Source organism: Nicotiana attenuata, unplaced genomic scaffold (genome assembly GCF_001879085.1).
Source record: "Nicotiana attenuata strain UT unplaced genomic scaffold, NIATTr2, whole genome shotgun sequence".
Classification (NCBI taxonomy): domain Eukaryota; kingdom Viridiplantae; phylum Streptophyta; class Magnoliopsida; order Solanales; family Solanaceae; genus Nicotiana; species Nicotiana attenuata.
This window is the reverse complement of record NW_017670505.1, coordinates 426,445-429,907: the sequence shown is the minus strand read 5'-3', so window position 1 is coordinate 429,907 and position 3,463 is coordinate 426,445.

The window sequence follows — 3,463 nt, the reverse complement described above, 5'->3', positions numbered from 1 at the left end:
GGTTTCTTTTAAAGAAATCGTAGGTTTTTATATAAATCTATAACCGTACCGATAATTAGGGTAAGTTTTTTATTTTATAAAAATAAACCGAAAAACTAGCGAACCGTACCGAATAAATTTTATATGTGGAAAATATATTTATATAGTAAGTTTAAAACTAATAAAGCATTAAATTTTTCATTGGGTCTTGGAATTATGAAAACTGTTACAAGCCAACAAGTAATTAAACTCAAAATATTAATTCCTAAAATCTATTATGCTACTTATACTTAAACTAAGTTATTTCAAGTATCTTTATTAGCAAGAAACAAAGTGTTCTAGCAATTATGAGTAGCAAACTACAATGTATTGAATATGTTTGCTTTCATACAATTTAGATTTATCTTTTTGAATATTTTAATATAAACTTTATTCTTGAGTCCCGGCTTGGTTAATATCTTTTCACTCGTGTGATTTATATTTTCTTTGCTTTTACTTGGTTTCTTTTACGTTGCTGTCGAATAGTTGATGGATCTGTACTCTAGCCATCTCTCATGTTTTTTAATTTATCAGCCTTTAAACAGTAAAAATGTCTAGAGAGTTTTGATAAGTCCTATAAAAGAACATATGTTATTGCATTCTACTTCTATTGGTGAATTTTACATGACATTTTAAAAAATACCGAAAATTAACCGAACCGTACCGATATCGAAGTGAAACCGACATGATTGGGACGATTTCGAAAAGTCTAATTTTGGTTATACATAATAGAATAACCAAAAAATTGGTATGGTACAAATTTTATAAAATAATCGTCCAAACCGAGATAAGCCAAAAGTTAAAAGTGCTTATAAGCCAAAAATAAGCCAAAAGCCATAAGCTGGTCACCCCCAACTTATGAATTTTTAGCTTATAAGCACTTTAAGTTTGACCAAGATTTTTACTATTTTATCCCTAAAATATTCCTTTTCAAAATAAAACTCCTACATCGATACTCACTTCCTCACGTATTTTTTCAACCTAACCCCCCCTCCCCCTCCCCCCTCCTCTTCAAGTCTGTAATTCTGATAGTCTATTTGAGGTAAGCAAATTCTCTATTCTTTTGCATATTTGTATCTATGTGATTGTGTATTAATTTTTGAACTGTATGTAATAAACGGGACACAACAAATTTTTTGTGTATTGCTTTGTAAGTGTTGTGGTGATGAAGATAATGTTTCTCTTCAAATATTTTATCCTATTTATTAGGTTTATTCTTTTACTGAAAAACTTTTGTTAATTTATTAATTATTATAACTTATAATAATATGATTATCATAAAATAAATTACTATTTATCATAAAAGTTATCTTATCTAATCACAGTTGTATTTAAAATAAAATGACAAATAGAATATTTTGTATTTGGATCTATCTGGAATCTAAAATTTTGAAGAAATTACGCCCTTATAAGTGTAAACAGTTCTAAGGTTATTCAAGTCATTTTAACAAAAAAAAAGAGCTTATCAGCAGTTTTTTATCAAATACTGCAGCACCTTATTATCAATTTCAGCACTTGTATCCAAACACGTAACTGCTTATTCATTAAATCAGTTTCAGCACTTAAAAGTGCTTTTCACCACCTAAAGCTTATTAGCTACTTTAAATCAGCTAATCCAAACGGGCTCTAAATACTTTTGAGTAGAAGCAGAATATTTNTTAAATACCTAATAGAATAACAATGTTGATATTTAGCGTATAAAAGGATATCAACTAATAAATACGGCCTAAATCTAAAAGGAATGCAAAGTGGTCAAAACTTTGTCTAATCCGAAATATTAGGAAATTAATTTAATGACTATTTATATCTATATCTATATCTATTATTATCTATATCTATACTATATTAAAAGCACGAAGGCCCTTAGCGAAATGTCGTTCGCCTTTTTTACCCTTTAAAAATAGAGTTCACACTGGACAATATAGTAATTTTAATATTTTTCTAATATGTAGGAGTGATCATTTAATTATTTTCCTAAACTGGGATATTGGAATCAACTATAATTCTGAATATTTATTTTTTCCATATTTAGGATTCTACAAGCAATTAGAATTTTTTCTCATATAGGTTTCCTTATTTAAAGCCCATTAATATTAAAGTTGTTGTAAACTACAATATATATTTTTTTCATTCAAAACTTAGAAATTAAGAAGTTGTATTTGTACTACTTTTTTTCGTCCAATTAGCACTACTGAAAATAGGCACACATAAGCTATATATAACACAAAAGTAAAATACTCCTTATATTAGTCAAAATTAAGAGGAACATCGAATATTAAAAAAATTAAGGAACAATAATTGTAAAAGCATTTTGTTAATTGAATTTTCTCTTGAAATTTTAAATGATATTACAATTTTATTTTTCGACAAGTTTGTCTAAGTATTATGTTATTACATGTTATACGTAAAACGTAGGAATCAATTTTAAAATTAAGTTTTTAATGTTTGATTTAGTTTTTTACAATTTTTTGAGGCTATTTTCCTTCTAATGTCTTTTGTAATATGACATATTTCGGGTATTTAGATTCTTAATTAAAATCAATGGTTTAAATTTTTATCATACATTAATAATTTTTTAATATTAATAAATAAATTGAAAAGAACAATCGAATAGAAAGAAGATTGATTTATTTCATTTCTAATTATCAATATTCAATTTAGGTAAATAAATATGCAACATGAACCATCGAATAGGTTATTATTTGTACATAAGATAAAAGAGTTGTAATCCTGTTTTTATCATTTTGGAAGTGCAAGTACTTTTATTTTGTACTCATGTAAAGAATTTTGTGTTATTAAATTTAATATTAACATTACATAAATGTTATTAGATTTTACCATCTTTGTGTCGTTATAAAAAAATAAAAATAAGAGAGGTGTGCGTAATTCTCAAACTGCAATAGAAGTTTGTGTTATAAGGAGAATCTCAGAGAAAGTTTTCGAAATTATCCCAAATTGTGATTATAGCTAAATATTAAAACTTTGGATGAGTTAATATTAAGCTTTTAATTGATGAAAAAATATTTTTTTTAATATTTAAAATAAATAATTAAATTAGCTAAGTAGCAAAAGAATGCAATTCAATTTTCCCCCCAAAATTATCATAAAAGTAAAATTATTTTCCAAATAGAAAAAACTACTAGGATATATGAAAGAATAAGAAATAGTGTAAAACCAAGTATTGTGTATTAAGAGTCAAATCAGTAAAAATGCAAACTTGAAACAATAAAAATGAAACAGTAGAAGACAAATTATATTCTATGTGATTTGTCATTAGTTATTTTTCTTTTTTCCTTTTGTAAATATTCCCACAGATTGGACTCCCTATATTTTTTTCAGCGTATGTAGTTGTTTGCTGTAAAATATTAATTTAATATTAATTATTTTTAGACTTTAGTCACATGTACCTTTTTTCTAAGAGCCATAAGGCAAATCTATCATGCCC